At 47.0% G+C, this 26,099-nt stretch overlaps 1 protein-coding gene across 1 annotated transcript in view; it reads left to right on the top strand.

Annotated features, from left to right (window-relative positions):
• LOC146821651 (uncharacterized) overlaps window positions 1-26,099 on the top strand; it is a 2,850,214-nt gene that overhangs the window by 931,891 nt on the left and 1,892,224 nt on the right. The window lies entirely within an intron of this gene.

The following is a 26,099-nucleotide window of genomic DNA, read 5'->3' on the forward strand; positions in this document are numbered from 1 at the left end:
CCCAAAAATATTTTAGCTTTTAGACATTTTTTTTTTTAGATTGACGGCCCGCCAGCTTGCCAACAATAAAGTTTTTAAAAACGATGACAAAACAAGGATTGACAATGCCAGAATGCTAGTAGTGAATACCAGCGTTATTGGTTGGGCCAATACTGGTTTGTGAATGAGCCAATTTCACCTTAAAAGAGGTTGTGGAAGCTATTCTTTATTGATTGTAGGAGAGATGCACATTTGCATGGTGTATGCATGATATGCAGGTTTTGCTTCCTTCCTTCTTGCTGGTCATCGGGACTGACAAGATCCCTATTTTATGGGCCTGGGCGTAGTTCGCGAAGTAGCACTTCGCGAAGCTACGCAAAGTGAAGTTCGCACTACGCGAGCTACGCGTAGCACTTCGCGAACTGCGTAGTACCTTGTTCGCACTGTGCCAGATGTCGTTTTCAATGATTGCACAGTGCGGACAAGCAACCGGCACTGTGCAATCATTGAAAATGGCATCTTGCACAGTGCGAGCTGTAGTTTTCTGCTGCTCGAGTAGATTTTTACTCGAGTTTCAGCTTTCTCAACGCGAACTGGTAGTTTCTCATCGCGACCACTTGCAATGAGAAACCTGACCTCCTCGCGTTGGGAATCTCGCTGGGAGGTTTATTTTCCATGCTCGCGATCGCCAACTTGAAGTTGCTGATCGCGTACAAGGAAAAAGTCTCTCCGGGATGTCATTTTGCTTGCTCGCGGTCGCCAACTTGATGTTGAGGACCGCGAGCAAGCAAAAAATGACCGCAGCACTACGCAACACTACGCTACGCGTTTTCGCACTGTGCTACGTGCAGTTCGCGTAGTGCGAAGTAGCGTGAACTTCGAAAACTCCGCGAGCATAGCGTAGTGCTTTGCCCAGGCTTACTATTTTACTATCAAGGTTGCACTGTTGCAAGAAGGACCAGGCATAGTTTGTCAGAGTCGAATGCACACATCTCCAGTTCCCCAAAAATATAGAGATGGAGTTGACATTTTCAAGTTTTCTGTAACTATTTAGTCTCAGTTGCCGACGTAAATCTTGTGTGATCTCTTGTGATGTCTCTTCTTCTGTTCAGGAACCAAGCAGAATTGCTGGGCGAGGCATGTTTTTGTTAAATATTGCAGTGACATTTTTTAAATAATGTCATAGCATCCACTCATGGCTAAAAAGGACATCCACTGGCAACACACTCTGAAATCATAGCTCATCTACAGCGTTACGTCTCCTGGGCTCTGGAATAATTGGCTGCTGTTAAGGTTCAGAGCACCAACAATGGCACTAAGAAAGAAAACCATGAGAAGAACACTGATCTCCGCCAGGTTGAATGGTAAGCATAGGGCCTTCGATGGATGGTTGATCAAATGATGATTGATTGATTATCACTCTATCTAACGACCCTTACCCTGTCCGCAGACAGGTCGCTCCCCACGCCGCGCAGCTCCACCTTGCTGTGCCATGTCTCCCGCCCCGCTGCTGCCGAGAGTTCGCGCCGCCAGGTCTTCCCCCAGGACTTCTGCCTGTCCGCCCCCGTTATTGGGTTCCGCCGCCGCCATAACTGTTCTGCTGCTCCCTCTGCCATCCACAGCTAATTTATTTATTCTTGCCTTCTCTTACTTTTACTGGTTCACTGGTTGCTTCTCTCTGCCTTATCTGTTCTCATCTCCTTCTCTGCCCTCCCTCCCCAGCGCATTCCTGCCCTCTTGCCTTCCCGCCTCTTCCTCCCACTCGTCTTCCCGCCGCTGCGGCCCTGCCCCCCTCGCTCGCCCATTCGCCGCATACCCGCCTCCCAGCTGCTCCTCCCTCCCACCTCCCCTTTTTAATTCCGGCCACTGCGCGGCTGTACCGCTGGCACGCCGAAGGCGTGCCTAAGGCAAGCCCATCTGCACCCGTCCGCGCCCAGCGCCAGGCCCTTTGGCCCCCGCGAGCTCCACGACACCAGACGCCGCTACGAGGCCAACCTCCCCCACGCACTCAACACCAGCCGGGCTACCACCTGCTTCCAGGCAACCCTGAAGCGCACCCATGGACCCTTCACCTGTCGTAACTCCAACTTCACAAGCCAGCGCACACCAGCACGTCCTGCCCCTCCCACCAGGGCAGACCACAACCATCTCAGATGCATACTGCTCAACACCCGCTCCGTCCACAGGCACGCCATCGAACTCTAGGACCTGCTCGATTCATCCTCCCCGGACCGAGCTTTCCTGACGGAGACCTAGATGAACACCTCATCGGCACCTGATGTTGCCTTATCCATCCCGGATGGCTACAAGATCACCTGCAGGGACCGCAACAACAGACTGGAGGAGGAATCGCCATCGGCCACAGAAGTACCCTCAGAATCTCGACCAACACTGAAGACCCCCTCAGCACCGCCGAACACCTGCACTTCCAGATCCACATAGATCCCAACACCACTCTCAGAGGAACCCTAGTGTACAGACCTCCCGGACCCTGGCCACAGTTCAGCGACTCCATCACAGACGTCGTCAGCTTGCACGCCTTGGCCTCCACTCACTACATCCTCCTCGGAGACCTGAACTTCCACCTTGAAAACGCCGATGACAGCAACTCCACCATACTACTGGACAACCTCGCCAACCTCGGCCTCAAACAGCTCGTCACCACACCCACCCACGCCGCCGGACACACACTCAACCCCATCTTCTCCGCCAGCAGCCCCGTCACCTTCGGCCACACCACCGAACTCCACTGGACCAACCACCGCTGCATCCACTTCTCCTTCGAGAAAACCACCACACACGACCACCAGCAAAGAATCCCCCACCGCAGCTGGAACAAGGTCACCGAAGACCAGCTTATCACCACCCTCGCCCGAGACCCATCGCCCGACCACACAGACACCGACACAGCCGCCCGCAACCTCAGGCAATGGATCGACGACTGCGCCAACACTCTCGCCCTATCAAGAAACCCTCAAACAGACGCAATGACAGAAAGGCCATCTGGTTCACTGCCGACCTCCAGGCATCCAAGCAGACCTGCCGAAGACTCGAGAAGAAATGGCGTCTCGAGCAAACACCGGACAACCACACAGCCCTCAAGAACGCCAGCCACAGGCACCACCAACTCATTCGAACCGCCAAAGGATCTCCTTCCAGGAATGCATCGACAACAACGCACAAAACAGCAAAGAGCTCTTCTACATCGTGAAGGAACTCGCCAACCTCAGCTCCAGCTCCAACGACATCCCGCCGTCACAAGACCTCTTCGACTCTCTAGCCACCTTCTTCCACCGCAAGATCATAGACATCCACGACAGCTTCAACACCCAGACTCCCCTGACAGCTGGTAACACCTTAGACTCACCGCCCCCAGTCACACCGGCCCCCTGTTCTTCTGGAACCACGTTAACATCGAAGACACCATCACAACCATGAACACCATCCACTCCGGCTCACCGTCAGACCCCTGTCCCCACCACATTTTCAACAAAGCGAGCTCCATCATCGCACCCTAACTCCGGAAGATCATCAACAGCTCATTCGAGACCGCCACCTTCCCGGACGGAAAGCTGGAAACACGCAGAGTTCAAAGCCCTACTCAAGAAACCCAAGGCAGACCCAAAGGACCTCAAGGACTTCTGGCCCATCTCCCTACTCCCGTTCCCGGCAAAAGTCGTCGAGAAGATCGTCAACAGACAACTGACCCGCTTCCTCGAAGGGAACAACACCCTGGACTCATCCCAGTCCGGATTCTGAAGCAACCACAGTACCGAAACCGCCCTCATCTCCGCCACCGACAAAATCAGGACCCTGCTGGACAATGGCGAAACCGTGGCCCTCATCCTCCTAGACCGGCACCGTCTGCCACCACACCCTATGCACACGCCTCCACAACGCAGAGATCCACGACAAAGCCCTGGACTGGATCACCTCCTTCTTCACTGATATAACCCAGAGAGTCCACCTCCCTCCATTCCGATCCGAAGCCACCAAGATCACTTGCAGCGTACCCCAAGGATCATCCCTCAGCCCGACCTTCTTCAACGTCTACATGACACAGCTCGCCAACATCGTCTGATCGCACAACCTCAGCATCATCTCATACGCCCAGCTGATCCTCTCCCTCATCAAAGACCCCGCCACCGCCCAAACCAACTTCCACGAAGGAATGAAGGCCGTCGCAGATTGGATGAAGAAAAGCCTCCTGAAACTGAACTCTGATAAGACGGAGGTCCTCATCCTCGGCTCCACCCCCTTCCCCTGGGACGACTCCTGGTGGCCGACCTCGCTGGGAGCCGCGCCGACCCCCACTAACCACGCACGCAACCTGGGGTTCATCCTGGACTCATCTCTGTCAATGACCCAGCAAGTCAACGCCGTCTCCTTCTCCTGCTTCAACACCCTCTGCATGCTTCAAAAGATCTACAGATGGATACCCATTGGAACCAGAAGGATGGTCACCCAGGCCCTCGTCACAAGTAGGCTGGACTACGGTAACGCCCTCTACGCGGGAACCACGGCCAAACTCCAGAAGAGACTTCAACGCATACAGAACGCCTCCGCACGCCTCATCCTCAAATCCCCCGTCACAGCCACATCACTGCCCACCTGAGGGACCTGCACTGGCTACCCGTCAACAAGAGGATCCCCTTCAAGCTCCTCACCCATGCTCAAAGAGCACTGCACAATGCTGGACCAGCATACCTCAACAAAACGACTCGCCTTCTACACTCCCAACCGTCAGCTTTGCTCCGCTGACCTTGCCCTCGCCACCGTTCCACGCATCCACTGAACGACCACCGGCGGCAGGTCCTTCTCCCACCTCGCTGCCAAGACATGGAACACCCTCCCCATCCACCTGCAACAGACCCAAGACCTGCTGACCTTCAGGAGACTCCTCAAGACCTGGCTGTTCGAACCGTAGCAGCTCCCTCCCCACCCAGCGCCTTGAGACCCTCAGGGGTGAGTAGCGCGCGCTACAAATGACTGATTGACTGATTGATTGATCTGCTAGATTGTCTCTCCAGGTTACAAGGCTGCTTACAGAAGAGATAAAACAGCACTTTCATTGGAAACAAAATTAGTAATGTCTTGCTATTTGGATCGAGAAGACTCTCAACCAAGTGGTGGTGTGAAATTTACTGATGCAGTATTGAAATCTAGGATGGAAGTGGAAGCACAGCGAGGAAACAAATATTGCTTTTTTAACATGCACTTTAAATTACTTGTGACTAACAACTCATTTTTGCTTTTGTGGTGGGGTCAGGCACTGTACGTTTTTCTCCATTAAAACGAGGAATATTTACCACTCACAAATATATACATCTTTAGTTGAATGAGCTCAAATATTTGACCTGCCCAATAAGCCTGCATTTGTGATTTTACTGTTTCCCTTTTCTACCTTTTTATTATTTTTTTATTTTAATTAAACATTCAATAAGGTTTCAACTTGAATTAGCATACCTTAACCTCTAGTCTCATTAGTCTCATTATGCTAAGAAAAATAATGACTTCCCAACAGTAAATTATACAATTATGTTTCTTGTAATTATACCATAAAAGGAAATTAGTATGTTTTCTCCCTAGCAAAAAAGTACTATCAATGTCTGTGGATTTTATCTCACCAATTTAGTTTGCTTTTTTTTAACGGTTCATATACATACTGTACAGTGAGAGGGGCGAGATATTCAATGATTGCTTCCAGTCTTGAAGAAGAGACAGGTTCTTACTCTGTAGTTTCAATGATCCAAGGAGGTCTTTATTAGGACCGTACCATTCCTGGCTATGGGGTTTGAGAAGCCCCAACCTATCTGGACCTTCTCATCTGTCTGGAGTACACAGGGTACAGAGATGATTTACCATCTCTGTTATTATGATTTTAATGTTAATGTTGCCATTGGAAGTCATTTTTCCTTAAATCTTAATACTCGAGGCACTTTAGGTATGGATGTCAAAGGTTCCAAGCTACGCACCAGCTAGATAGCTGCAATAGGGGTAAATCTTGGGGCCCCCAAGATCACTCCGATTGGATCTATTTTCTAGTCCTCCCAAAACAGTGGTAACAAAGTGATCTACATTTTTTTTCAAGCTCTGCATCCAAGGAATTTATTATTGAAACAAAACAACCTTTCTCTTGCTTTATTTGCATTTTTTAATCTGGGTGTTAACGTGGACATTCTACTTCTCATTCACTTGAATTACGAAGGCAAAATACTTAGTCTTGTTCAAACTTGATTTTTTTGACATGTCATTTAAAAAAACAATTCTAACGAATGAAACAAATTTTGTTTTAATCAGATAGAAATGAAATTCTAAGGGGAAAGTGTTCCTATATTTCCCTATTTACATCAACATCTATCTTGTTTCACAGGAATAAGATTTGAGTGCCTTCCATTTCCTAATCGTCCTTCCTTTGTAGAGATGCCATGAACCAACTCAATGAATACTTGGTTTGCTTACAACTGTGGCGCCGAATGGCGAATCTTCAAGAAGTTTCCAGAAAAAAGTTCACCCACCTCAGCTTTTTCCTTTCTGATTTGAAGGTCCAAGAAATAAAAGGGGTGCCCCATAATGCAATGTTCCCATGCAAATTCCATAGGGAGTTTTGAACAGTGCTGCAGCTGAACGGAACTACACCAAATTTATCAGAAAGCTAGATCTTTACCCAGAAAGCTTGTGATTTGGTTAAATCCGTTCAGTCGTTTTTGAGAAATTAAGAATTAAAATGTATATATATCTGGACGGTTGGATTCACAGGACTCTCAAAGGAGTCCCACAAGCACACAACTGATTGGATAAGAGGGCCTCTTTTCCCTTTCGCCGTCTCCCTTCCAGAAGTTGTGTGGGAGCTCGCGCTCTGATTCGCTGCAATCTGAGTAGAAATGTCATGGAAGCCAGCCAAATACCCCTGCTCCAGATAGATTCAAATGGGAGCGGGGGCGGGGAGCACGCTGGTTCCCACAAGAGTCCACTGGGATCAGAAAATAATGTTTTTTAAAAACAGGGGGTGCAAGTGTCTCTGGTGGGTTGGCTGTGTACAGACAGTGGGCACTTTGGCTAACCTAGGCCACTCACAGCCAATAGCTGAATGCAACAAAGGGTGGCTGCCCATGGGCGATGGGGTGTTGGCCAGAGGGCCTTGACACTGGCGAGGACCTGCAGCCAGCCTCACGCGGCACACTTACTGGGGGGTTGGTATAAATACATATGGTAATAAAATATTACTTTATATTTTTTTTAAAACCTTGAAATTCACTGAAAAAAGAAAGGTTAAAGTGACTTTTAGAAATGGGGGTCTCTAGTTGGCAATTGTATGCACCCTGTCCAAGTAGGGACCCTTCTGTCTAGTCATGGTAAGGGAGTTACACACCCAAGATAACCCCTGCTCTCCCCCTTGGTAGCTTGGCATGAGCAGTCAGGCTTATCTCAGAGACAATGTGTAAAGCATTTGTATATAAAACACACATTAACACAGTGAAAACACTACAAATAAACACCACACCAGTTTAGAAAAAGCTTTATCTTAACCCAACAAGACCAAAAAGACAAAAATCAGCATACATAAGCAATAGAACTCTATGGATGTGTTGATTTTAGCACGAAGCGCATTTGATGCGTCAAAACCCGAAATGGAAAACAGCCGCAGAGGAGGAAAGCATCAGAAAAAACAAGCAAAGCGTTGATTCTTGAGTCCCAGAGGTATGGAGGCATCAGTTCTGCTGCACACAGGAGAAGTGTTGCGTTCATTTCAAACTACCAGGAGAAGCAATACGTCGAATTCTGAAAGCGTCTACTTATGCGGGACGATGTGCTGGAAATATTACGCCCATTAACGGGGCCCCGTCTGGTCTATATGGGGCGGGCGGAGGGGGGAGAGTGCAGGAGGAATTGTAACCAACTGGGCACTCTCATGCACATAATATGGGAGTGTGAGCACATACAACGATACTGGTACAGAGTGCATGAAGTAATGAGTGAGGTGCTTAAAATGACTGTCTGTCCTGAAGCTAAAAGGTGCCTCCTGAATGTATGTGAGCCCACAGATCTATCCAGTAAAGACAAGCTGTGGGCTACATTGGGTTTTATGATTGCCAAACGAAATATTTCACAGTTGTGTGGAGCTGCATCGTCACCTACCATAACAAAGTGGAAAACAGACAAAGACTGGTACATGTTTAGGGAGAAGACGGTATACACAGCAGGCGGCTGTCCCAAGAAATGGATAGCGGTTTGGAATAAGTGTAATGTGTATAGAGGGGGTATGTGTAGCCCACCCGTGGTTCCCACAACGGAAGAGTCTCTAGACCCATGAATGTGTAGTTTACTCATTTAAGTGTTGTAGCAAACTGATGTCAACATATGTATACGTATTACCTCACTTCCTCTCGAAGATATCTGTAAAATTGAATGATATTGACTTAATAAAAAGAAATATATAAAAAAAACTCAGAGATTCACTGAAAAAAACAAAGAATATTGTGATGTTATATTTAAGTGAAAATGTCAATTTAAATGTAGCATTTTCACTTAAAAAAACACTGAAATTCACCAGTTATAGTTATTTCAAGTAATTATAACTTGTGCACCGCCATTCACAAATGTCTTCCATGATATCAATGATGGCTTAGAACATGTCATGAGTGATGTAATTTGTGAGGTCATAAGAAGTGGATGGGAAGGGTATGAGTTATATTTAATTGAACTACTGCGGCTTGTGAATTTCACTGGCTTCTTTAGGTTAAAATGTTATGTTTAAAATCACATTTTCAATTACCTATAATGTCTCTATAATCTTTGGCTTTTTTCAGTAATTTTCTGAGTTTTGTTTATGCAAGGTAAGATATTGTTACCATACCTAACTAGACTTTCACTGTTGGAACTGGCCCTTATTGCAGGGTTATCCCCAAACTTTTTGCCAGTTCCTCCTATTTTTTCTGACCTGTTTTTGTTGGCTTTAGGACTCTAGGCACTGGACTACTACTAATCAGTGCTAAAGTGCACAAGATTTCTTTGTAAATTGTAATGGTGATTGGTTTGCAAAGTGGTTCCAACTCCAGTTCTGGGCCCCTGTAGGTGGTTTTGCTTCAAGAGCTGAAAACCCATGCTTCGCCCTTCAACAACATTTTTCCCGCTGCAAGCTTGCCGTGCGGTTGAAAAACAAATGCATCGCCACAGTGCAGCCGAAAAATTGGACTGGAATCGGACTGGAAGAACCAGCACAGCCTGAGTCCAGAGCACCATGTCTCTGACGTCCGAGACCCCCGCTGCGACTCTGATGCGGGCCCTGCTATGCGGCTGAAGAAATCAACGCATCACCTGCTCGCTTCAGAAAGAATCGCCGCAGCGCCTGTCACCGCCGCAGCGCCTGTTTCACCGCCGCTACATCAACCACAGCACGTATGTGCTGTGAAGCATTTTGAGCTGGATGAGACGTAATTTTGCTGAGATGGCCACTTCCTGCGGGGAGGCCACCGCCTCCAGCCCTTTCTCCTCATCCAGTACCAGCCCGTCACCCACCCAATGTTCCCTTGTCTGTACCAGGGGATCTTGAGAGTTGTTTATCAACTTTTTATAAGTAAGGGAGATCGCTTTTTTAGGAAGGTGCCCGTCTAACAACCTATCTCCTAAAGGGGAGGCACCGGTCTTCATGTGTGCCTTCAATGCATGTCGGATTTGTAGGTACCGAAAGTGCTTGGAGTTGGCTAGTTTGTATTTCATTTGAAGTGCTTCAAATGTGAGAATATCACCCTTCTTCCACAGGTCACCAATTCTCGAGATCCCATTGAGATCCCAATTATCAAACCCCTTTGAGGTGCTCAGAGTTCCCAGCTGTTCCGAGTCCCAAAGCGGAGTCGCATGTGTAAGTTTCCGCTCCCACCCCAGACTTTTGGTCGCTCCATGCCAGATGTGGACTGAGTGTTTAGTTGGTCCCGTAAGTTGGAATTTGCATGGTTTGGAGTAGAGGGCTCTGTTATAGTTCCCCCCAGGTAATTGCCACCGGTCCATGGCATAGCCAGGGTCGTCGGGACTCCAATAGGTACCCTGATTGATGGCTGCCAAGTGCGCCGCCCAGTAGTACTTCTTGAGGTCTGGAAGCCCAATTCCCCCATCATTCCAGGGCAGGATCAATTTATTCAGCGCTTTACGGGGCCTGTTTTCCCACAGTAGCTGCCACTGCAGCCCTTCAATCTCCCTGAAGTATTCTGCTGGGACCACATCAGTGAAGTTCTGCAGAGCATACAGAAGACGCGGCAACGCCATAATCTTAAAAAGGGCGGCTCTCCCTAGCATCGAGAGCGGGAGCTCCTTCCAACTAGCTATGTCGCGTCGTAACCTCTGTAGCGGTGGGAGTAAGTTGCGGTCATAGTGACATTTGGGATCTGCCGTGACGAAGATCGCCAGGTACTTGAAACCCACCTTCGTTGTTTGAATTGGGCAGTCACTAGGCCGGAGGGGAGGTTCTCCACTGAGAACGAACATGAGGGATTTACTCCAATTAATGGAATACCCAGAGAATCTGCCAAATACCGTAAATATATCCAAAACTCTACGAAGGGACATTTGGGGGGAAGCTAAATATAGAAGAATATCATCTGCATATAGAGAGATGCGATCCTCCCAGTCCTCCGACCATCGCAACCCCCGGATGACAGGATCTTTACGGATCCATCGTGCTAATGGCTCCAGGGAGAGGGCAAATAGCATACGGGACAGCGGACACCCCTGACAGGTCCCGCGACTTAGGCTAAAGGTTGCCGATTTTTTGTTGTTGATCACCACTTGTGCCAGTGGTTCCGAGCAGAGGAGCTTGACCCACCCGATAAAACGTGGCCCAAACCCCAGTTTTCCCAGGACCGCAAAAAGGTAAGACCATTCGATGGTATCGAATGCCATGGTGGCATCTAACGAAACGATTATTGCTGCTTTCTGGACTGTTGCCACCCTGCCCAACACTCCATGCATTCTCCTCAGGTTCAGTGCCGTGTTATACTGGGGGCATCAAGCCCGATTGATCAGGGTGCACCAGCCCGCTGATGATTCGAGTGAGCCTGTTCGCCAAGAGTTTTCCCAAGATTTTGGATTCTGCATTGAGCAGAGAGATCGGTCTGTAAGAGGCACGGTCACATCTGGGTTTGCCATCTTTATGGATAGTGACCAATGTTGCTAACCTCTGATCCGTTGGCAACAAACCTACCTTCCTAAGGGGTGAGCCTATACAGGTCTTATCTTGTAAAATTCACTGGGCAGGCCATTCGGTCCCAGCGCTTTCCCGGCCTGGAGGTTTCTAATTGCGTGCGCAATTTCGTTGTTGGTGAGATCGCTGTCTAACTCCGCTGCTTTTTCCGCCGAGAGAGTCTTTAAGGAGGTCCTGAGAGTCAGTACCGACTAACAAGGTGCTCGATTGATATGTCTTACTAATGTGGGTTGCAAATTTGTTTGCAATCTCTTGTGGGTCTGTGAGCGCTGTACCCCCTTCATCAACCAACTCCGGAACCAGCCTACTTGCCAATTCTTTTTTATCAAGCCATGCCTCCAGTTTCCCTGCTTTGTCCCCCAATTCGAACACTCTCCCGTCCCTCTCCTTCCCCCATGTCTTTGCTCTGTCTGTGGCTCTGGCCTTGTACTCGTCTCTCTTCAATTGTAAGGTATGGAGTTTCTCCTGGTCATCCTCTACCCCAAGGTCTTCCTCCAGCCGGAGGATCTCTTGCTCGACCTCAACCAGTTCTTTCTGTTTCTCTTTCTTTACCTCTGCTATTAGAGAAAGGGCTTGCCCCCGTATGACTGTCTTAAAAGCTTCCCACAATGTTAGGGGGGAGTCCACCGAGCCCTCGTTTTCTTGGGAGTAGTTTTCTAGGTTCTGAAGGAGAGCTTGTTTAACTACCGGGTTACGGAGGTACCATGCGTTTATGGGGGCGATTCGCCCCACTCTAGCAGTTCCTAGGACCAAGTGGGTCCATAGCGAGGAGTGGTCTGAAATGCCGCGGGCCATGTGTTTGATTTCATGGATGTTAGCAATTTGTGACGCAGGCACCAGAAGGTAGTCTATACGAGACAGGCTGTTGTGTGCTCCTGAGTGAAAGGTGTTCTGCTAGTCGTTTGGGTGGTACGCCCGCCATACGTCAGACAGCCCCAGGGCATCTAAAAAACTTGGGCGCCAGCGGAGAGAAGGACTTATGTCACGGGGCGGGTAGCGATCCCATTCTCCGGAGACTACTGAGTTTATGTCCCCTCCTACCAGTAGGAGGCCCTCTGGGAGGGAAAGCAAAAGTTTACCTAAGTCTTTGGATGTGATGTTCTGAAGGCCTGGTGTTACATAAACAGACATTAAGGTCAGCGTGGTCCCCTCCCACTGTCCCGTGACTGACTTGTATCTACCTCTGTCATCAGCCCATACTGCTTGAATGGAGAAGGGAAAAGACTTTTTGAGCATGACCCCCACTCTCCTGGAGCCGGTTGTAAAGTCTGCGTGGACAACTAATTTGTATCCTCATCTACTCAGCGCTCTACAGGAGTGTCCCATTAGGTGTGTTTCTTGGAGGAGCACTATGTCCGGGGAATGTCTTTTAATATGCTGCAAAACAATGCACCTTTTGATTTTGTCCCCCAACCCGTTGACGTTCCAGCTCACCAATTTCAGGCTTTTATCCCAGTGTGTACTCATGTAGATCACATAGTTTCCCACCTCCCTCTCAATTCATCTGGACTGACGACGTTGAACTAGCTAGAACAAACTTAAACATACAAACCCATTCCCAATTTCCCCCCTCCCTTCTGCCCTGCACTTTGGGCCTAAAACTGCCCATGCGTGCCTATCGCCCAAACTAAGAACTAATTGTAGAAACAGTGGGGTGCCCCACCCCCCCCCCCCCCCCCCACCGTACATCAAACCATTGTTGCACCTGAACTCGGACATGCCGCCCTTAGTATTTAACACAGGTCTGTTGGAGTCATCCTACCAAGCAGTTATCCCTCACTGCCCCGACCATTGCATCCTTGCTTGATAGATACATACTGTGAGACCAATAAGACAGCAGATCCCCCAGGATAGGAACAAGATCCAGTCCAGTTCCTTTATACTTCAGGTCAGCCTCGAGCGTTATATTCACTAGCATCTCTTCAACCCTCCAGCCAGTCCGCCGCCGTCTCTGGATTTTCAAAGAACCAGGCCTTACCTCCCGACTCCACCCTGAGTCGGGCCGGGAACAACATTGAGTATTTTATCTCTCTGTCTCTAAGCTGCTTCTTGACGGCCAGGAAGGAGCACCTCTGCTTTTGTACCGCCTGGGTGAAGTCAGGAAAGAAAAGAATGTCTGTATTTTCAAACCTGAGAAGGGAGCCCCTCCTAGCCGCCTCCAATATTACATCTTGTCTCTAAAATTAAGCGTGGTGGGGCCCTGGGCTTTGGTCTGCTCCCGGGGACTCTGTGGGCTCTTTTGACCACAAAGAATTTTGATAGGCCCCTTGGTGGCAAATGCGTTGTGATAAGGTCTGCAACAAAAAGTTCAGTCACCTGCCCCTCCGCCTTCTCCGGCACACCAAGTATACGGATGTTGTTGCGCCTGGTGCGCACTTCATAATCATCCAGTTTCTCTTCCACAAGTTTCTTGAAGGCTTTCAGTTCTTGCATTTCGCGTTGCATTTGTGAGGTGTCCTCGACGAGTCTGGCAGTAGTGATCTCCACTTGTTGGAGTTTCCCGCTCATTTTGATGAGGTCTGCCCTGATAAGGGACACTTCCGTCGTTATGGTATCCATTCTTTGTTCCATCGAGGTTCTGATCCCGGAGATCACCGTCATGACGCCCTTAAGGGTGAGCTCTTTGCTGTCCCCCTTCTCCACCTCCATTGGTTTATCTCCGTTTTTGGGATCCGGCATGGATGCCTTAGGAAATGTATAGCGATCTAGCTTGTTTTGCTGCGTGATGTTTGTGCCCTTTGTACCAGACATTTTCTTAGTGAGCAGGTAGCCGTCACCCTTTCCGCCCCTGAATTAGCAACCCACGCAATGACCAGCTCCGTGTCTCTCAACGGGCGGGCACCTTGCCGGTATGCGGGCAGGAATGGTTGTGAGGGTGTACCACCAAGATGCAGTCCTCAGCCCGATCACATTGAGGACAATTCACTAAGCTAGGCTTTCGGTCTTTATCGGTGTCCTCAGGGAGCCCTCCCGGTCTGCAGGCTCTGTTCTGCTGTGGCATCCGGGCCTCTACTCCAGGCTGAACTTAGTCTATGCCGCAAGTCTCGCTAGGCCAATCGACCTAGGGGAACCCCCCCAGTCTGCCAATGGCTCCTGACTCCAGCCATGTAACACACCAGTGAGCACACCTTTCAGTACTTCGAGTCTATTTGCACGCGCGATGGGGTGGGCAGGCGCGTGTGTGCTCGTTGCTTCCAAAAGGGCTCCGCCGAGAGAGAGAAGAGCCCCCAGGGTTGGACCCAGCAGGCACCCCCGGTAATCATCTTTCCCGCTCCGATCTCGGCCGGCCGATTAAGCCCGCTCCGGGCCCTCGGGTCCCAGCGCGGCCAGAAGTCCAGTCAATTAGTGCACCCATGGGGGGCCAGCACACACCCACCGCCGTGGGATTAGCCTCCAGGTCTGCACTCGTTGCCCCCATGGGGCGCCACCATCGCTGGGGAGGGCAGGTGGTGCTGGACTTAGTGGGAAATTCTCCTCCGCCCCGGCTCCTGCTGCCGCAACTCCCGTCTGTGAACTGGGACCTTTACTGTGGCGGTACACTGTCCCCAATGCGGCCGACCGTCCGGTCTAGCGGCGTATATGTAAGGGACTTCACTCACCTGCCGCCTCTCGGTAGTGTAGTTCTGATCCGGGCGCCGACCTCAGCACACTCTTGGCCTCCCCTCCGTGCGCGGGCCCAAACCACGGTCTCTCATGTTGCCGAAGGCCGCCCTCCTGCGTGCCAAACTTGGCTCCGATAACTACTTCAGGGCCCGCCTCCGACTCAGTAGAGGCCGCAAACTCCACCGGCTGCAGCGCTGAGAGTGCCAATCTCAGAGCCTCGATATTGGGCTCAGCAGGTTTCCCATATTTTGCGGCGACACCTCCACTGCCCAGGTCACGGATAAAGCGATCAGGATAGACGATGGGGAGAAAGGTCGATGGAGCTACCCTAGCTCACGGCCATTGCGCTACGTCGCGTAGCCATGCCCCCCTCAGGTTTTTTTTCACGCAAAGTATATTATTATTACTACATATATATATTTATTAACTGAAAAATAACAAAAGTTACAAGGATGTTATAGTTAGCCTCAGATTTCACTCACAGAAAACCATTGAAATACAGCAGTTAAAGTTACCTGAGCTAAATATAACTTACGCCCCCGCAATGCATTGCTTATGACCTTACATATTTCATCACTCATGACATGGTCAGCGACATCACTAATGACTCGATTGATAACATCATCCAGTGAGTGAAAGTGCTTTGTAAAAGTTTTTGAGAGTTAAAGATAAATATGGAGCTACGGCATAAGTTAAATTACTATTCTTTTTCTACTACTAATGAGTGATACTGTTTCTAATATCTGAGTGGCACTATAACTGTATCAGTGTGTGAGTATGTTTTTGAGTTGCTGTATGGGTGTGTGAGCGGCTGTAAAGGTGAATAAGTGGGTGTGTGAGTGAGTGAGTGGGTGTGTGTGTGTGTGTGTGTGTGTGTGTGTGTGTGTGTGTGTGTGTGTGTGTGTGTGTGTGTGTGTGAGTGGCTGTATCAATGACTGTGGTGGCTTTGTGAACGGCTCTATGGGTGAGTGACTGGGTGTGTATGTGGATGTATGGGTACATGAGTGGCTGTTTGACTGGGTGTATGGGTGAGTGGGTGTGTGAGTGGTTGTTTTGCATAGTAAGTATTTGTGTATAGATGAGTGAGTGGTCATGTGAGTGATTATATTGATGTGTGAATGGGTATGTAAGTGTTTTTCTGGATGAGTGAATGGATGTGTGAGTGGCTGTATTGGTGAGTGAGTAGGCCTATTAGTGGCTGTATGGTTGAGTGAGTGTGTGGATAGGTATGTGAGTGGTTATATGGGTGTGTGAGTGAGTGGCTGTATGGGTCTGAGCATGGTATTGTGGGTGTGAGATTAGCTGCATGTGTCTGTGGGTGGCTGTATGGGTAATTGAGTGGTTGTGTGAGTTGCTGTAGGAGTGAGTGAGTGTGTGTCAGTAGTTGTATGGGTCTATGAATGGGCATGTGAGTGGTTGTGTGGGTATGTGAGTGGGTGTCAGAGGTTGTTTGGGGCTGTGAGTGGGTGTGTGAGTGGTTCTGTGGATGATGTCATTAGTGATGTCATCAATGATGTCATCAATGATGTCACTGACCATGTCATGAGTGATGTAATATGTGAATTCATAAGTAATGCATTGCGAGGGCGTAAGTTAGTTATTTTAGGTAACTATAACTGCTGAATTTCAATGGTTTTGTATGAGTGAAATCTGAGCCTAACTATAACGTCCCTGTAACCTTTGTTTTTTTTGTGAATTTCTAAGGTATTTAAAATCCTATTTCCTAACTATAACGTCCTTGTAATCTTTGTTTTTTTTCAGTGAATTTCTACGTTTCAAAAAATTCTATTTCCTAAATATAACGTCCCTGTTTTTCCCAGTGAATTTCAACTTTAAAAAAATGTTGTTTTCTAACTGTGACCTTTGACAGTGGGTGTGTGAGTGGCTGAATAGGAAGGTAAGTAGGTGTGTGACTTACTGTATGGCTTTGTACATGGCTGTGCAAGTGGACGTAGAAGTGCCTGTGTGGATCTGTGAGTGAGTGTCTGAGTGGGTGTGGGTGCATGAGTGTCTGAGTGGGTCTGTGAATGGGTGCATGAGTGTCTCAGTGGGTCTGTGAGTTGGTGTGTGATTCTCTGACTATCTTGGAGTTAGTGCTTGAGTGTCTTTGAAGGTCTGTAAGTGGATCGATGACTCTGAGTGGGTGAGTGTGTGAGTGCCTGAGAGGGTCTGTGAGGGGTTGTGTCAGTCTCTGAGTGGGTCTGTGAGTGAGTGAGTATCTGAGTGGGTCAGTCAGTAGATGGATGAGTCTCTAAGAGGGTCTGTGAATGAGAACATGAGTGTCTGAGTGGGTCTGTGAGTGGGTGGATGAGTGTCTGAGTGGGTCTGTGAGAGCATGCAAGAGTCTCTGAGCAGGTCTATTAGTGGGTGCTTGAGTGTCTAAGTGGATCTGTGAGTGTGTGTTTTTGAGTGAATGCATGAGTGTGTGAGTGGGTGTGCAAGTCTCTGAGTGGGTCTGTGAGTGTGTGTATGAGTCTCTGATTGAATCTGTGAGTTGGTGCATGAGTGTCCGAGTGTGTCTGTCAGTGGGTGCATAATCTCTCACTGGGGAGGTGTGTGTGTGTGTATTACTGGGTCTGTCAGTGGGTACACTGTAAAAAGAAGCATGGGGACACAGAACATGTCCTAGTGCCATTTCCCCCTGTGACGGTCCTCCTGTCCAGCTTGCCTGCAGTCCGCTACCCTCTACTACCTTTCGTTATGTGCCTCCTATGCTCATTTTTCTGCCTCTTTCTGCTCACTCCTGACCTTTATTTGCCTCTTTCTGCTTGTTTTAGACTTTGTTCTGTCACTTGCTGCTGGTTTCTGACCTCTGTTTTCCTCTTTCTACTCCTTTCTCACTTTTATTTTGCTTCTTTCTGACCTTTGTTCTGCCGCTTTCTGCTCCCATCTGACCTTTATTCTGCCTCTTCCTGGTCATTGCTGATCATTAGTTTGCCTCTTTCTGTTCCTTTCTCACCTTTACTTTGTCTGTTGCTGCTGATTTCTGACCTTTATTTTGCCTCTTTCTGGTGGAAATGCAGCTCTCTGAGTGAGAGAGCAATCGTTTCATCTCTTTCCCTGCCCACATGTCTGCGGGCAGGGAAAGAGATAAAACCTCCACTTCCTGCAAGCGGGAGCATTTTGACAGCAAGGAGAAATGAAACAATTTTTTCTCCTTACTTCTGCCTTGAGGAGTTGTAAAATTGTAGCACAAATTCCTGTCTAGCAATGTTTGTAGATAAGAATTTGCATCAAAACTTATAGGTGGTTGTATGGTAACACATATGCACCACCTATGGAATGCCCCTTTGGCACAAAGCAATGTATCCAACACAAATCCTGATATGCATTGGATAGTAAATCCCGCCCTAACACTTTGCGCTGTGAGTTAAAATGATAATTTTACCGCGCTGCCTCTGCGCAGAACGCTTTTTATGAAATCCCTAGGCACTATTTCCGTATACTAGTTTGTGGTAGTTCTCCTTTGGGGGTCCAGACACCTGGAATTCTATTACATGACAGCCCAGCTGCAACATGCGATCCATTGGTTGGATGATGACAATCATTGGGAAAAACAACTTCTATTGGGCCCACACGAAGGGAGGCCTTTACTGACTCTTCTGATGGCTGGGTCCCGCACCCCCGCATTGTGCTCCTTTGTTATACGGCATGTTGCGATCGTCAGGGAGAGGTTTGTTTAACGGGTTATCCGACTGGCTCCTTATGCGCCAGATATGCCTCTATGGGCGGTGCAACCTTTGGTCATGGTATATATGGCCCAGGGGCGCTGATTGGTGTCCTACCTTAATCGTGCACTGCTTGATGACTTGCCGCAAGTGGAGCCCCCTACACAGAAAAGAATGTGATACCCTATTGGAGGGATACTTGTTAGCTAAGGAATGGGTGAAGGTCCATGAGGGGGTCCGAATGGTCAGTTGGTCAGTTCCAATGCACGCTTTAAACTTCTCCAATATAACTTTGTCCACCAGACCTACCTTACCCCACGGACCCTACACATGATTTACCACAACCGCAAGAGGAATTCCTACGTTGTAAAGCCTCTAAGGCAGATTTTATCCGCATGGTGTGGACATGCCTATCCCTGACTTCCTATTGGCAAGAAATACTTACTCGCCCCAGTGGGGCCTCAGGTTGAGTATCCCAGTGGAGACTAGACAGGTATTGCTTGTATTGCTACCCTTCCTGATGAAAAAGAGGTAGAACAGAAAGTTTATGTTCGGTCTCATTTTGGCCAAGATGTGTATTGCACCTAAGTGACTTAGCCCTACACCCCCCACCCCAGGTATGAGGCATGGTTGAAGGATGTCTGTGAGTGGGCGACTGCAGAGGAGGTGCGAATGTGACATGTGGAATTAAAAACTTGAGGATGATCTGATGGCCTGGGCATCCATGCTAACGGAGTAAAGGGAGCCGTAAGAGGCACCTGCATTGAAAGGAGCGTCTGACGAGTAGACACCCCTTGTCCTGGGTGTGTAAATACGAGGAACCCTAGAAGTGACAGAGGGCTGCAACATCTGAGGGTAACAAAGTAACAAAATATTGTTTACAAGGAAAAAAACAAGAAATATTCTTGCCTCATTATTTACTGTGCTGGCCTAACACAAAAGCAGGTTAGGGGGGGGTAAACAATTGTTTTATATCGGCATGGGTGTTATTTAGCTGATGCACAGTGTCATTCCTCCTGCATGGCTCCCTCTTGGTTGAAGTCAAATATTTACCCTTTTGAATAATGTTGTGTGCTCCAGTTATATTTCTGGGGAAAGTGTATGACTCTTAGTCCCTCCTTTTGCTCTTACCTGGACACGTCTGAAAATCTTGAACTAGTATTGTGACTTAAATTACCTATATACTCGGAGCTGAGGTGGGTGGAGCCAGGGACCCTTGTACATGGACTCCTTAGGGTACAAATTGATTATGTGATGTCTCTTTATGCCAATAAAGTTATTAAAAAAACACTTTGCACTGTGTTTGTTTCACAGAAGTGATCCAAACGAACCACAAAGCATTAGTAAACCTCGGCCTAAGTGTCAGTAAGTAAGAGTGAGAGAGAATGAGTAAGATTAAGAGTGATTGCAAGTGCGTGAGTAGGAATGAGTGTAAGGGGAGGTAAGAGAGTAAGAGTCAAAACGAATGTGTGAGTGAGAGAATCAGTGTGAGTGAGTAAGCCTGAGTGTTAGCAAGAATGTGATGTGATGCTTGCAAGCTTGTCATTGGCCCTGGCACACTGAAGGTAATTATTGTCTTATAGAGACACCCAGGGCAAAATATTGATGCTGGCATATTTGCAGCAATTCCTTGTAGGACAGACATCTGTGACAAATACTCGCATTGGCCCACTGGGGATATTTCTTGGCAGAAAGGTCACAAATAGTAAAATATTGGTACAGGCATATTCATGGCATATAAGGTACCCGTGGAAAAATGCTGGCAATTTTTGGCACCTGGACACCAATGGCAAAATGTTGGAACTAGTACAATGGAGGTAATTGTGTGAAAGTGGACAATCTGGCTTATGGGAGGGTGGCAACCATGATAAGTAGCTGGACTTGACTTACTGACATAACGTTCACTTATGGTATATGGGCAGCATAAATTGCAAAATTCTGGCACTGGCATATTTTATTGTCATTATTTATATAAGGGGAACAAAATGCTGGCCATGGCACAATAGAGGTAATTTTTTGACATATGTGGGGACCCATACCATATTTTGAAAAAAATTAACTCACCTCCCGGGGAACGTGAGGTTTCTTTGGCGTGGCCCACTATGAAAGTATACGAATATTTAATCAGTACTTTCTAAGTGCCTGTGGCATTTTAGCAAATTTATGTGAAATGTTTCTATTAAAGTAGACTGTTTCACCCCATTCTTTTCAAAACTTTCTTGGGGGAGGAATCTCCAAAAAGACATCTGGCTTACCCTTTTAGGGTCAAGATTCATGTGATGTCACTTTCTGTGATGTCATTAAGGTGAAAGGGTATGTAATGTAACTTCCGCTACCCCTGGCGATTTGGAGAATCGAAGTCCATGCACTCACTGGAGATTATTTTACATGGTGGGTGACTGTGGGATGCCACAGAATTTTGAAAGCATGCAGGAGAGGGTCAGAAGCAAGGGAGGACAAGAAACCAGCTTATTTATTTGAAGGTTTTATATAGCACGAACGAGACCCTTATGGGTATCAGAGCGCTTTACATGTCATATGTTGGAGAACAAGTATAAGCATAGAAAAAATACAATTGTAGGTGATTCAGAAATAGGGTGCTCCATAATGCAAACTCGTAATTAAATACGGTGCTCACTAATATCTACTAGTGAGTAACGTCCAGTCGTAGGTAAATAATTCACGTGAATTTTGCCATGAGAATCGCTTTCACTTCTTTTTTGAAGGAAGCAGTGGAAGGGTTCAGTCTTGTTTCTGTAGGCAAAGCATTCCAGATCCTGGGAGCCATTCCAGAGAAGGACCAGTTGTATGTTTTTTTCTTGGCAAAACGTTGTGGTTTCAGCAGAAGATTCTTGGAACCTCTGGAGGCTCTATTACCAGCCGAGAGTACCAATTTCTGAGCTATATACTGGTGGATGATTTGTTGGGGGGGCGATTAGGAGGAACTCCGTTTTGAGGGCATTTAGTTTCAAATGGTTTTCAGCCAACCATGTTTGAGTTTTTTTAGCGTTGTGTTGAGAGACTTGATGTCCTCAAGTGAATGGATCTTGATGTAGAGTAGAGTGTCGTCTGCATACATATGGAAATGGATCCCGGAGAGACTGAGAAGTTTGGTGAGTGGTTCCCAGTGGCGTAAGGAAACTTGAGGGGCCCCCCTGCAAAGCACATGGAGGGGGCCCCTCTTCCCCCATGGCGCGGCCCACCATCTACCACTTTGCCCTACCACCCAGAAATCTAGTATATTTTGATTTGAAACCTCCAACATTTAAATGAAATGCCTCTATATTGTCTTTCTCTAAGTTCCAATGAGAAAGTGGGAAACGCTCTTAACATACAAGCTATGCCATTTGTATCAATACTGTCAAAAGCAGATTATTTAACTGAGGCACCAATCAGAACAATGCCAAGGAGTGATCCAATTGTCTCAGGAACTGCCTTTGGCTGAAGAACAAAGAACAACTATGAAGGGTCTGAAATAGAATTGACAATACCTTGAAACTTTGAAAGACAAACCCAAACCTGCAATTCCTTAAAAACTCAACTGACAATATACATGAGACGTACACAAGCTATAACTCAGTATCCTGCGAAAGTCAAGAGAAATAGACTGGTGAATTATCTGCATGCCACACACTAACGACTGTCAAGGGTTGTGCATGATAATAACGTGAACTGAGGTAGCAATTTCAATCATAATGTCTTTATTAGTAAGCACTGCAAAACAGGCAGGCAAACAAGGCTGAGGAAGAAAACAGTTTGGATGCTTCAGAACATTGATGCAGATGTTTGTCTGTTTTAATTTATCATTTCTGTAGTGTAAACAATGCTAAATACAAGATTTAAGGTACATGTATTACAGACAAGAGCAAGCAACACTATAAATAACACTGCATGTAGAATAAAAACAAACCATATCAGCAAGTACCTAATGACAATCTATTCAAACTGTAGTTGGTAAAGCAAAAGAAAAATCCAAGTTTCTTCTTGTATCAAGGTGAAAATACTTTCAAAGTGCATGGTAAAAACAAGTCCAGCAGCTAGCAGCTTCCCTCACAAGGACTGACCTGAACCACCAGACTGGGCCTTGCTTCATAACAAACAGAGGCCTCAGACCTCAGTGTGTCAACACTGGCGGTATTTACAATTTACTAAGTGTATAGGTACGCCTGCTAAATTACAGATTCACCATTGCCTCCAAATGGCTCTATCGTCACGTGTGACACCGCCAGCCAGGCCTGGATTTTAAGCCAACAGCGCCTTGCATTCTGGGAGTTGTGCTGTGACCATCTAAGTAAGGGGTTAAACATTCCAGCATGCAAAGTGTTGTTGGATAAAAGCTACAAATGGACACCACATGGTGCCAATGCCACTTGGCAGCTATGTTTTATACAAGCACAAGGGAATGTTTATTTTCCTCAACACAAGCTGCAGAAGTCTGGCGTCAAATAGCAAACACGTTGAGCGGAAAACCCAGAAACGTGCTGTGTGTAGCCCCCGTATATGGACCTGAGATGTCATTCTCTAAGAGACTCAGTGGTAAAAGCCCACAGTTGTCTCTAATGCATGTTAGTGCCAGGCAGTGGTCGAAGTGGGTGAAAAAAAGTAGGGAAACTGTGGGAGGAGAATCAGAGGGCGGGAATAACCAATGGATTGGGTCAGTGGGCAGAGTGAGAGGTGTGGCAGAAAGAGCAAAATATCCCAATTTTTAGTATTCGTTTCCCATTTCACTAATCGGTTACAGCTTATTACATTATTTAATTTAACCAATAGATACACATGTTTATTTAAGGTTAAATATGTGTTATTGACATTCAAATACATTCACAAAGTGGGATACATTTCCAATCACAGAATGTCCTAAATATCCTCAAAAGTGGAATCGCAAGCCATTTGTCTCCCAGCCATGGAGTTTCTGTGATTCTGTCATCAGCACTTCTCCTCCCTCTTTCCACAAGAGCAGTTCAAACATGAATGGCAAAATATCCTAGTTTGCAAATATTTTCCACATAACTATGGCTTTGCCATATTTGCCACATAATACATCATCTGCTGCATAATCTGACGATTTTAACTAATAAATTGTTTATAGCTCAAACACATCAAAAGTTACTAAAAAATTTGACTTGTGCTGCTGTGAAGTGGAGGGCCCTTTGCAAAGGTTGACTGGTCACCTTTCTCATTGCTGCAGTTGTATGTTCCACTAGTACTAATAAGGAAAAATATTTGCAGAGACTGTTAGCATGTGTAAAAATTTCAAAATAATAAAGTATCAGAATATTTACAGCAACATTAATACCAGTGTAGGGTGTCAGAGCACTTTACATCACACACATTACACAGAGACAATCATTCATATGTGTGTAAATCTCTGTGTAGGAAATGTTACATAAGACAAAGGACTACAAGGTGTAGGAGTCACATGACAACCATACTAAGGCAGCATAGTTTAATAGTGATTGGTCTGCAGAAACACAAACTCAGAATCAAAAACATAATACCATGGTTGGGGGTTCGCTTTAATAATCAGAATTAATTTCTACCCAAATGAACCCTTTTTTGCAACATTAGGATAATCGAAGACTGGGGAAAAAAACATAACGCTCTAATTTATACCTTGGAGTTTGCATGCAGCTCTTACATGACAGTTAATAGCTCACTGTTCTATGTTAGGATTTTAACTTATTAACTGCAAGTAACAATAGGGTCTCTCTGACAAAAGCAGTGACCCACTGACCTATTCACATTATGTGCACTTTGCGATCTGCATGGCTCATGTTCTTAGCAGCATGCACATTACACCTCTGCCATTCCTTTTCACGAGTCAAACCTTCCACTAGACAAAACACCATCTTTCTCTACTAAGAACATTAATCAATGGAATTAACAAGACATTTTTATTGTTGCACACAAATGTTGGAGGCCAGGAAGGAGGCAGCAAATGCTTTTAAAACCATATTATACTTACAAACACGACGCCCCCACCTGAAGTTAGCGGTCGCACTGCCCTGGAGCCACCCTGCTCAAGGGTCCTGTGACCGCAGTGACAGAGTCACTGCCACTCTATGTTGTGCTGCTTCATAGGTCTGTCCTCAAGACTGAAGGTGAACTTCATGGATAGTGGTGGACAGGCCTTCAAGGTTAATCCACACTTGGTACCGCTAGGGTCCACCTGCTGGTGCTAAGACACCAGGGCTTTTAAGATCTTGCGGCGCCTTCTAAGGTGTAGCACAGGAATGTGCTCCCTCAGGAGAGTGGTCTGGGAGCCTGGTCATTAAGGCTGAACCTGGTTTACCAGTTCCACTTCAGCAGCTCTAACTATAGTGCCACATCCTCTCCCCCACTGAACACCATACTGCCCCACTTAGAGAAACTTGCACTGCACTGACCCGCTATAAAAACCTGGATGTGACTCAATTCTAATTACGCACTAGACAAGAGCAATATGCTGCCTACAAAAAATTAACAACATCCTAGAAAAAGCAAACACTCATAGGGAATGCAAGATTAAGTAAAGCATGTGAAATGTAAGCAGGGACAACATGGTTACCTTTTCCTTTTACACTCATTATTCTGAAATTAGTGAGTGGTTTTGCATGAAAAGGTAAGGCCATGACTACAGGGCCCGGAAAGGACCTGTTTCAGTGCCCATTGCTTATATCCTTTCAATACATAGGCAGTATGGTTTAACCCCTTCGACGCTCATGACGGAACGGTTCCGTCATGAGCGTCGGTTGAGCTGTGCTCATGGCAGAACCGTTCCGTCATGACCACGCCCGCGCAAGCAACGGTCAGCACCACGGGGGAATCCGCGCCGCATGGAAGGGGTTAAAAAGACCACATTCGTAAACACACAGTCGCTGTACACATTTTGGGGCATATTATTAAGGGCAATATCGCCGCTTTAGCGGCACTTTTTGCCGCTAAAGCGGCGATATTTTTATCGCCCTATTAGCAAGCTGTCGCTAACAGCTGTTAGCGACAGTTTACTGGCAATAGCGTCTGGTTTTTTTGCCGCTTTGCATGTCAGCGATATTTATCGCTAATGACATGCAAAGTAGGCATTCCTCACTAAAACTAAATGGAAACAGTCGTAAACACAACTTCTCCCTATTATCAATGCCCGCGTTGCGATAAAAAAATTCGGGCTAACCGCGATTATCGCTGGTTCCTAATGCCGGATTGAAACCTGTCTTGGACATCTTTTCAATGGGAGGTGGATTGTCAGGCTGAGACCACCTTAGCTTATTACCAAGGATTTCACAATCGCAGGAATTTCATCACTGGATTTCCAGTGATGATCAGTCATTTTGCTGCTATTGCTGTTTTTTTTATCGCCTTGCTAATAACGTGCTATCTCCGCGATAAAAACCAGCGATAACCGGCGGTAAACAAATTGACTCCAAGCGTGCTTTGCGATATTTATCGCAAAGCATTGCTAATATGCTCCTTTGTTTTCCAATTCACCCATCAAGCAGGTATTTCAGTACCTTCAGGCAAGGTGCACTTTCCCACACAGGGAAAACAATGTTGTTCAAAGAAAGAGGAGAAAACAAAAGTATCCCTTCACTGGCAAACACTGTAAAGTGGTGCTAATGTGTTTAGGTGTAAATAAATCAATCTGGCCACCTTGCAACCACTCTGTCTTGCTTTAA

Source organism: Triturus cristatus, chromosome 6 (assembly GCF_964204655.1).
Source record: "Triturus cristatus chromosome 6, aTriCri1.1, whole genome shotgun sequence".
Taxonomy (NCBI): domain Eukaryota; kingdom Metazoa; phylum Chordata; class Amphibia; order Caudata; family Salamandridae; genus Triturus; species Triturus cristatus.